General features: G+C 43.9%; 1 long non-coding RNA gene across 2 annotated transcripts in view; it reads left to right on the top strand.

Moving 5' to 3' along the window:
- LOC143841857 (uncharacterized) overlaps positions 1-10,354 on the top strand; it is a 216,319-nt gene that overhangs the window by 84,415 nt on the left and 121,550 nt on the right. The window lies entirely within an intron of this gene.

Below are 10,354 nucleotides of genomic sequence, written 5' to 3'. Positions count from 1 at the left end.
TTTCTTCCCCCAATTTTGGGAACTAAACTTTGATGAGAAGTTGGTTAAAAGTCTAAACTTCCTTGATCATGGAGCTACAGTTCTCAGGATCTGGGTAAACTATGGTCTCCTTCCTCTTCCCTTGCAACACTGTAAGAGAAAAGAGCCTGAGAATGGCTTCTATAGTAAACATCTAGTAATTTCCACACATACCATCCCAGTGGTCTTTATTATAGAGATTATGGGGAAATCCTACATCGTCACCCAGAATTTATTTCACTTCCTCTCCAAATTCCAACCTCCTCAGCTACCATCCTCAAAATCTCCAGGCATTTGCTGAGGCAGTGCTGGTGAATGATATCAGAACGTCTGACAGACCAGTAGGAATGTCTGAAAAAACAGATCAAAAGTGTAGGTTCACCCTTTGAATCATAGAATCATAGAATCATAGAATCATAGAGTTGGGAGGCATCTCCTGGGTCATCTAGTCCAACCCCCTGCACTATGCAGGGCACCTACAACCCTATCGCTCATCCACTGTAACCTGCCACCCGCTTGAACCTTAACAAAATCAACTCTGAATTAGTGCCGTCTAGCGGGATTACCATACAGGGTGTAAAACAACAAAGAACGTGTTGTGGGTAAGTCCAACCTGTGTTGATGAAACTCTGGAGGAAGATGCTTGGCAGTGGACATGTTGATAAATAAGATCACCCTTGCTGTCCCAGAGTTTGCAACAGTTGTTTGTAGTTTTGACATTGGTGTTGTTAGGAGTTCTAGAATCTTATAAACAGTATGAGTCTTTGAGATGGACCAGAGTAGCAATCTTCCAAAGCAATTAGGGATTTGAATCTGGCTCTTGTATATAAAACTCTATAGCCACTATATCTTGCTGGCTCTCGCAAGTGGACAAGGCCTTCAGAATGCAGTCAGTTATCTCCATATTGCAGATGATCATCAGAAATAGTGAGTTGCTGAAGACCACCAAGCAAGTTCAATTCAAAACAAGATCTTGGGACTGGTTTTGTCACCTAGCTACTGCCTTAGCTATTGCCATGCCTCTTAGAATAGGCCAAAAGCAAGTGCTAATTTATTTATTTGTTTAGTTTATTGCCCTTTTGCCTTTCTCACCAAGACTCAGAGCAGGTTACAAAATTAGAAAAACAGTGCAATAAAGTAAAACAAAAGAAGATATGCCAAAACCATGCAGCAATGAGACTGTAAAGTGAGAATAAGGAGAAAAAAACAAGAGAAATGAATGTACAAATAGTGCAACAACCAGATTATAAAAATTAGAAATCCAGTTTGCTTCCTTAGCCATTATACTAGTTCTTAAAATACTTGTCAATACTAACACAAATGATGACCAGTCCAATGTGCAGTAGAATACACGCAGGATCTGACATTACGTGGTGGTCTGAAACAGTTATTCCGGTGATTAGAGTGAGAGCCACAGCTGTTAATGTCAAACTAAGCTCAGGAAGTCTGGGTTCCTATCCACAGCCTACCATGGGTGACCTTGGCCCCATCACTCTCTGTTCTTGCGCAGCCAGAATGGAGGAGAGAACCATGCAACTGCCCTGGGCTCCTTGGAAGGACGAGAGGAGAAAATACGACAGACGCTGTTGATATTATAGCAAAGAGTCTTGTGGTAAAACATTCATTGTGACCATAAGCTTTCGTGAGTCAGAGCTCACTTTGTCAGATGCAATACTGACTCATGCAGGCTTCCGACAGGGTACATTTGTTAGGGTTGGAGCCTGTGACTTCTGTCTGTTGAGTTGGATCCTAGGGAGGAAGACTTCTTCCAAGACCACTTCTTGCATTCAGTCTTTCCTGATTCCCTCCCTCTCCACAAACTCCTGGTCCCACATGCCTTTTGGTTTATGAGGGTCCCACAGTTCCTAGCATAATATTTTCAGTTGGTAAAACAAGCCTTTTGCCTTCTGTTTGACCAGCCGAAAAGCTGCTAGGATACATCCAGGAATTAACTAGGAATCTAGTTAATTGGGGAGAGGTTGGATGGGGAGAGGTTGCAAAGTCCATGTCCTCTTATGTTAGATTGTTTCCAGAAGTGATCAGCTTTTATACAATGGGGGGGGGGGGATAAGGAAAAGCACAGTCTCCTGTGCTTGAAGTGTGCTTGAATTGTGGCTTGCAGATTCCCCGAGGTCTTTGGGGTGCTGGGGGTGGAGTCTGAGGAGGTCAGCATTTGGTGAGGAGGGGACTTTCAGGGGGTATAATATCAGAGTCCACCTTTCAAAGTGCTCATTGTCTCCAGTCTTTGTCAGCTGGAGATCAGCTGTAACCCTGGAAGATCTTCAGCCATCCCTGTAGGCTAGCAACCCCTTCGGTGTCCTTAGCCACCCCACCCACTGCAACCTTTGGTGAGCCTGCTTCAGAGGGCATTACAAGGTGAGGTGCCGCCAGTGAAAAACAACCTGTGAATGGTCACCTCAACAGGGCTGGGAAAGAAAACAGAACTGATATTCTGCCCAGTTAAAAAGAAGCCAGCTCCCAGCTTTCCCCGGTTCTCTCCAGTGAGTGCCCACAATTTAGTGGCGGAAAGCTCCATCAAGTTGCAGCCCACTTATGATGGCCCTGTTTGATTTTTGAGGCAAGAGACATTCAGAGGTGATTTGCCATTGCCTGCCACTGCACAGCAACCCCGGATTCTTTGGTGGTCTCCCATCCTAAGATCCCTGCCATGATCATACTAGCCTGGGCCGTTCAGGTCAATGTATGGGCAAATTTATCATAACCATTTAATATTGCTTGTGTTGGGTTGCTTCATGTCAATTTGTAATGTCCCTCAGTTTTAGACTTCCACCACCACTATGAAATTTTGGGCTACTCACCTCCCTGTGACTGACCATTACAAGGTTGTTAAAATGATGCATACACTCTAGAGTAGCGATCCCCAACCTGTGGGCTGCGGACCACATGTGGTCCGTCGACTAATTGGAGGTGGGCCGCAAAGGACGCCTTCTCCCCCCCCCCCCGGCCCTTTACTTCATCCCCCCCGGCCCTTTACAAAACACTTCGGGTGTCATTGTCTCCCATCACTCCCAGATGGGACTATCTCGTTGCAGAGAAACAAGCTCAGGAATAAAATGTTCCTTGTTGTGGCGTGTCTGTATCTTATTTTGAAGGGATGTTTAAACATTACCATAGCAATCAGAGAGTGCTAGGGCAGTGGTAGAGGAGTAAACTACCCCCCCCCCCCGGGCCTCAGTAAAAGGCGTTGAGTGGTCCCCGGTGAGTGGTTCCCGGTGTTGAGTGGTCCCCAGTGATAAAAAGGTTGGGGACCACTGCTCTAGAGAACTGCCAAGTAGTATTTCTTATTACTGTTATGTTTTCAGTCTTTTTCACAACTTGTTCTTGAAAAGAAACAATGTGTTTTGTTTCCCATTCATACACAGAGATTTCTACATCAAAAACATTAACTGAAAGCAGTTGAACATAGGAGAATGTGGTCGGCAGAAAAAACAGGAAACTGATTCTTATTTAAATGCTGGATCAAAAAAAAAGAGGAAAAGGAAAAGAAAGTGCTTTGCTGTTGATTCGTAGGATCATTTACCTTTCTACGAGACAGGTTTCTATTTGCCTCGCCTTTTTAAGATGCTTGATTTCGGTGTTCCAGCCTCAGTTCATGAAAAGGGCTGCCACCCACAATCCTTCTGATAGATGTGTTTGCCATGTTATGTAAACAGCACACCGGGTGTATTTATGAGCTTTGGTGCACACATGAACAGAACCCTGGGTTTTTGAGGGTATGTCTTTATGCATACTGAGGCTATATAATAATAGACCCCGGGGCTGATAATAGATCTATGCCTCCCCCGGGGACTCGGGTTCTGGACCCGAAGCAAAACATCATCAGGACCTCCTCTCCACCCGCTAGTAGTGGGAGGGAGGGGGGGGGAAGTTGAGCTGCCGTTCTTGCCATGCCAGCAATATTGGCAATGTTATTATTGTTTTTATGGGGTTTTAATGGGGATTTGTGATATTGTTACCTGCCACGAGCCGCAAGGGAGTGGCGGGCTATAAATCTAATAATAATAATAATAATAATAATAATAATAATAATAATAATAATAATAATATATGCACATGGAAAAATATGCATGGTGTTCTGTTGATGCAAAATGGCACCAACATGTTATCAGGAATGGAGCATGAAAATCAAAGTCTGTAAAAAGGGTTAATTGTTTATGAAAAATTCCTGAAAGCAAAATGAAAAGGTAACTGACCTATGATACCATTCATTTGATTTTCTAGGATCTTTTCAGCAATAGCAACATCAAGGGCCATTCCGCACAATGACCAATGTTGCTAAATGTTTGCAGTATGCAGAAACGCTATATTTAATAGTGGAATTTCATCATTCAGTACACCTTCAATTCTAGTGGAATATTGAAATGCCAGTAGCGGTCTATTCATTCCCCACAGGTTTCCGATCTCGCCGGAATTGCAACAAAGGAGGCGATATTTTTCCACACTTCTTCCCACCCCTGGCCGTTAATCAAACAGAACAGCCAATGAACTGTTGTGTTCATGCTCCTGAAAAGCCCCTTTCCCTTAAAAAATTGTTTTTTAAAAACCCGAAAACACCAGTAGCAACGAGTATTTGTTCATTCAATGTCTCAAGACCTTCCTAATTCTGCAACCCTTTAATACCCCCCAACCATAAAATTATGCAAGTGTTCTTTTACAGAATTAACCTGAAAATGACCAATGGCGTGAAGATCCATTGTTCATGATTGTATATAAATTGTTTTTTTCCCCCCTGGAGTTTTCTCAGTTCAGTTCTGCCTCTTGTCCCACCATGCTGATCTCACAGCAACAGTGGCAGCCCCCCCCCCGCCAAGCTGCTTGCCCTGCTGCGACTCCTGTGAAAAGGTTGTTTGACCCCCAAAGGGGTCCTGACCCCCACTGACCTAGAGGTAGTAGGTTCCTAGCTGCTATCCATTGCAGGAACAGAAGAGTAGCTGGAAGTATTAGTGCTTTCATGGAGCAGAAATCATTGTACAGTGAGTTATGAGAACATTGCAGAGTGAGATTATCAATCTTCTTATTCCAGGAGGGGCTTTTGACACAGGAATACCAAGTGTTCATTGTTACTGCCTATCCATTCTAGAGAATGCTGCATCTACTACATTAATCTCCATCACATATTCTTCCCTCCTGTTACCCAAAGTAGGCGGGTTCCACTTAAATTGAGGGAATTAGCAATAGGAGACTGTGCCAGAGAAGGGTCAAGTGGAATTCCCCACCTATGTATATGGGGATTTGCCCCTATAAGAACTCTTGGAAATAACCAGGCAGTTATTAACAGGAAAAATTTTATTGGATGAAAAGATAAAATAAAACAAGGGTGCACACAGCAAACACATACAAGTGCTAACTGGGAAAATCAGGGAGGAAAAGGGAAAGTGTTGTAGGGATGTGTGATAATGACTGGTCTTGATAATGACTGGTCCATGGAAGCAGCAAAGTTGAAGAGGAAATGGCCAGCATTTTGGGAAGTGAGAAAGCGGACCCACATGCAAGTGGGAATGTGAGAGAGATCCAAGACAACACACATTGGGGCAGAGTGACGTATTTTTAGGGCAAAATGTGCCCTGAGGCAAATTGACTCACTGCCAGAACACAATTAATTGATAGCACTTCCAAAGGTAGACAAAGGGACAGGAGAGGCTTGATGGCTCTACAACCACAAGGCAGGAAGGTTGATAGGGGAAGTGAATAGACTTAATGTCGTTTAATCGTAAGGGATGAAGGGAAAGTTAGGCTTGGGTGTTGATGAAATTATACTGAGTAAATCGATAGGTCCTGGGTCACCCATTGTCCTAAACTCCTGCATCTCTCCTGGGCAAGGAGGGGGTAGTAGCTAGCCAGCTGCTCTGACTTGTGCTTCAAAAACTATTTTTCTTAGGCCTCTACGGACTGGCATCCATCTTGACCCATTTTATCCCAATCAGTGCCCTGATCTTAAGTTATTAGGGTGATGTATAGAGGGGTGTTTCTGGCTACTTTGGTTTATTACCTGCCCCTCAGTGGGAGGAGGGGTCTTTAAGGCTGCTCTTTTGGAATTTATTTATTTGTGTATTCCTAAATTATATCATAATGGCATTTGGAGGATTCTGGTGCTGTATGGAAACTAGACAAAGGATTTTTATTTGCAGTTGTGGGTTGTAGAGCAGCAGGCTTCGACTATGCTGCTTTTTTTAGAGGAAAATGTTTTGCCCGTATGGAGAGATTGGGACTGACGGCTTATTTGATATGTATCTGTTTGCATCATATTATGCACCTCCTCAACTTATTGAAAGCATGGGAACATACATTTTTAAAACGAATATGAGAAAGCGATGGGGATGAGGATATGAGTCGTGATGGGGAAGATCTGCAGTGTAAGGTTTTTTATGACTGGATTTGTTAACTGCTGGCAGCTAGTCAGAAGTCCACAAACTTGTTGAGCTTATATGCACTGTTGGAATTTCGACCTGTAGGCAGAGGGGCAGGACAGATAACCACAAATGGTTGCTGGAGGACTTGTGTTGAATCACAAAGTATTGGGAGATTCCAAACCAAGCATCCTCCTATGATACAGGCAGGTGTTTCCAAAGGGTGCTTCTTGTAGGCACAAAGGCGATGCGTCCTGGCCTTTTCTGAAGAGCCTCTTGTTCCAGTGAGGCAGAAGAAAGTTGGCACCGGCTCTTTGTGCTGAGGACGAGGTCCTTTGGAGAAGAAGGGAGCGGACACTAGGAAATACATCGCAACAATGTGGTACCCACAGACATTGCATTGAGGACCACTTGATCTAGCCGCTCTTCCATTCTAATTGTCTTGAATTAGTTAATTGCAGTCTTCTCCTGTCAGTCCCACTGGTGTCACCTGCTGGGGGAGATAATGCAATTGAGGTAATTGGGGCTGCTGGTAAATGTTTTTGTATAGAATCTGCGGCAAGTTTTCTGAAAGAGTTTTAAGAAGACAAATGCTGTTTATTTACCTTGCATTTCTTTTTTAAAATATCCTTTGCTGTTTGGTGTATATTTGTGCTAAGTGCTCCATCACTTGGGGTACAACTTATTTAAAAGGGACAATTAAAGAAGGGAGTAGACGTATATGTTAAGAGTATATAGTGAGGAAATACATGTGGCTGAGCACGAGAGTTCAGTTGAGAGTCTTTGAGTAAAAATAAAAGGAGTAGGACATAATAGTGGTATTATGGTGGGGGTCTGCTATAGATCACCAGATCAGGCAGAGGACTTGGATGAGATGCTCCTAGACCAGATTACAAAGTTCTCAGAGAGATAGGACCTAGTGGTCATGGGTGTTTTCAGTTACCCATATATCTGTTGGAAGACCAGCTCTGCTAAAAATGAAAAGTCCAACAAATTCTTAAGTTGTCTTGCTGACAACTTCATTTCCCAGTAAGTGGAAAGGGCAACCAGGGGGTCTGTTGTTTTTGACTTGATTCTCATCAATAGGGAAAAACTGGTTGGCGAGGTAAAAGTTGTGGGTGTGCTTGGTAGTAGTGACCATGTGATTTTGGACTTTACAATCTTGGGGAAGACAAAAGCTATATGTAGTCACACATACAGGCTGGTCTTCAGGAGAGCAAATTTAAACAAACCCGGGCCGCCGGCTCTCCCCCACCCCTGGAAGCGGTCCTCAACCAGGAAAAGGTTGGGGACCGCTGCTATAAGGAGTACGTGCTCCATTGCTGGGCTTTATTTCTAGTGGAGGATATGATTGTCTGCAAGATTGGTTAGAGTCCAATTGGGAGGAGTTATGGTTTAGTGGAAGAGCATCTGTTTGGCATATAGAAGTTCCCAGGTTTCAATCTCTGGTATCTCCAACTAAACAGATCCAGTAGCAGATTATGTGAAAAACCTCCACCTGAGCCCCAGAGAGCTACAGTAGAAAATAGAGTCTAAGTAGACAATACTGACTTTGGGGGACCAAGAGCCTGATTCAGTATAAGGCAGTTTCATGTGTCTTTGCAAACACATGAAACTGCTTCATTGGTCTGCTGAGGTCACGATTATGTCCTTTGAATGGCGGTGACTCTCTGCGACTTCAAACAGAGGTCTTTCCTGTCATCTGCTACCTGACTTCTTTTAGTGGAGATGTGAGGGATTGAACTTGAGATCTTCTGCATGCAGAGCAGATGCATTACCATTACCACTAAACCATACCTCCCTATTGAGGCTGGAGAGTTAGTCACCTGAGTTTTCCCATGGATTCTGCTGATAGTCCTTAAAGGCATACCACCCCTTTTGCAGGTCTGATATGCTGCTGCTACCACCAGCAGTGTCTCCCGAGAAAGCCTGTGTTTCTGCTGTTCTTCAGCATGTACCAGCTTTGCTGAGCAATGCACTGTGAGCAAAAAGGCTACATGGGTGGTGTGTTCACAGCATCATTTCCCCCCCTGCAACTGTAGCATCATGAAACAGGGGAAACTCTTGGTTAGGATCACTCTGAAATGCCTTCCCTGTAAATTTCCTTTAAAGATAAAAAAGCTTGCTTTATTGTAAAAGAAGTGCCTTGCTTCCATACAACAGTAAAACCTCATTAAACTTCAGACCACTGAAGATGGAAAATGAACAATGCCCTTTCATACTGTTACGATAGCTTTCGGTATGCTTCTCTGCGAGGACCATGTCTTGAAGCGAGTTCAAGGCTATGCATGGGCTCCAAAGAAGACTCCCCCCCCCCTTCTCCTTATTATAAACAGGACTGGATTTATGCCGGCACATGAGAATCTGCAGTCAGCTCCTTCAGGAATGAGAAAAATAAACTTCTTTTTCCTCCTGAAGAAAAGCAGACAGCTGCTAACTAGTTGTCTAGCTGTCTATTTGTGGACAATTTCTTTCATCTTGTCATACCTTTTGTGCTATTTTGAAATGTTTGGAGTTTAGACTTGAAGAAGGCTCAGAAGATTCCTGACTTGTGTTAAAAGAGAGAGGTTTTTTTTTTTTTTTTGGAGGGAGAAAAGTTTGGAGTAGGAATTTGTGTATACGCTGCTTCCTACGTTTGGGGTCTTATTCCATCTTCCTATCGAGTACAGTATTGATTTTATTTTCAGCCAAGTAAAATCTTTTCAAATACTAACAGCACCCTCAAAAACCCACAGTAACAAAGCAATTCATAAGAAAAAAAAAACTTGTCCCAGATTGCAAGGAGAGGGAGATGGGGGGGGGGGGGAGAAGAGAGCGTCTGCCTCTGCACTTCTTTAACATGAGCAAGCAGAGGCCATCTGGTCAGTCGCATTTGTCTGCTTTCCTGTTATGCTTGTTTTAATTCTTTCTCCGCATACACAAAGAGGGTGTCAGGCTTTCACCTGTTTCCCATGTGAACCAGAGCAGGCTTGCTATTGAACTGACATTGTTTCCCCTTGATGCTGACTCCAGGAACAGTTTGGTGGCCACCCGAACAAAACATTCTGTATTTAAATAACACATTTTGCAGTAGCCAAAGAATGAGCATCCAAAGAAAGGGGAGATGCAGAAGCAATCTCAGCCATCTTCTAAGTCAACTAGAATAATGGGGTCAGCAAAAAGGATCACAATGGAAAGCTCTGTGAGAGTGTATCCAGGGCTGATTCTGGACTAACTTTGTTTTTTATGTTGTCGATCCTGCTGAATTCAGATCGATTTGAACTCAGGTCTTCCTCCTTCCTATCCCTCCCCCAATTTGAAATAGAAAGTGTTCTGCACGTGATTGGGAAAGCTCAGAGCGGGGAGGGGAGCCAAGCACAGCAGGAGGCTCTTTCTTTTTCTGAAAGGGGGGGGGGAGGGAGAGGATTGGAGACAGCGGCCTCACAACGAACAAGGAGGGGGAAATAAATCCAAGAGGCAAATCTCTGCAGAGAGAAGTGTGGACCAGACTGTTTTGGATGTAGAATCATAGAATCATAGAGTTGGAAGGGGCCATCTAGTCCAATTCCTGCTCAATGCAGGATCAGCTTAAAGCATCCAGAAGCCTCTTCTTGAAGACTGTCAGTGAGGGGGAGCTCACCACCTCCCTAGGCAGTTGATTCAACTGCTGAACTACTCTGACTGTAAAAATCTTTTTCTTGATATCTAGCTGCTATTGTTCCCCACGTATCCTCTGCTGCCAACAGGAACCTTTCCCTGCCCTCCTCTAAATGACATCCTTTCAAATACTTCAAGACAACAATCATGTCCCCTCTCAACCTCCTCTTCTCCAGGCTGAACATTCTCAAGTCCCTCAGCATTTCCTCATAGGGCTTGGTTCCCATGCCTTGGATGATTCTTCTTGCTCTCCTCTGAACCCTCTCAGTTTTGTCCACATCCTTTTTGAAGTGCAGCCTCCAGAACTGTGCACAGTACTCCAGGTGGGGTCT

This window comes from Paroedura picta, chromosome 7, assembly GCF_049243985.1.
Source record: "Paroedura picta isolate Pp20150507F chromosome 7, Ppicta_v3.0, whole genome shotgun sequence".
Classification (NCBI taxonomy): domain Eukaryota; kingdom Metazoa; phylum Chordata; class Lepidosauria; order Squamata; family Gekkonidae; genus Paroedura; species Paroedura picta.
This window is presented reverse-complemented; position numbering and strand designations above follow the sequence as displayed.